This window comes from Orycteropus afer, unplaced genomic scaffold (assembly GCF_000298275.1).
Source record: "Orycteropus afer afer isolate SDZICR_OR568_19922 unplaced genomic scaffold, OryAfe1.0 scaffold00287, whole genome shotgun sequence".
Taxonomy (NCBI): domain Eukaryota; kingdom Metazoa; phylum Chordata; class Mammalia; order Tubulidentata; family Orycteropodidae; genus Orycteropus; species Orycteropus afer.
The window spans coordinates 1,258,460-1,259,005 of record NW_006921874.1 but is presented as its reverse complement, the minus strand read 5'-3'; positions in this window follow the sequence as shown (position 1 = coordinate 1,259,005).

The following is a 546-nucleotide window of genomic DNA, read 5'->3' as shown; positions in this document are numbered from 1 at the left end:
TACTTCCGTAGTGATACTGCCTCGGAAACCCAAGGAGGGGTCGCTATGAGTCGGGGCCGACTCGACGGCACATAACAACATAACAACAACATTTCTCTCCTATCAAGCAGGATTCCCTAAGTGATGTAAATGGTTTGCACTCAACTACTAACCTAAAGTTTGGTGGTTAGACCTTCCCAGTGGTACTGAGAAAGTAAATCCTGGGGATCTGCTTCTATTAAGATCACAACCTGAAAACCTCACAGAGCACTTCTACTCTATGACACATGGGGTTGCCATGAATCAGAACTGACTTGAAGGCAACGGGTATCAAGAAAGATACTAATGAGCGTTTATACAATATTGCGAGAGTGGAGATATAAAGAGACGTATTTCTCATATTTTATTCATCTCCAGGAATCTAAATCTGACATTTTTAAAATTAAATCATCAAAATTTGGTGTTTTCTTTTAAAATAACTGAGCCTTTGCTTTTTACTCTCTTAGATTATAAGGCCTAAAGGTAAGAGACCATGTTTATCTTAACCTCATGGTATTGGGTCAAATA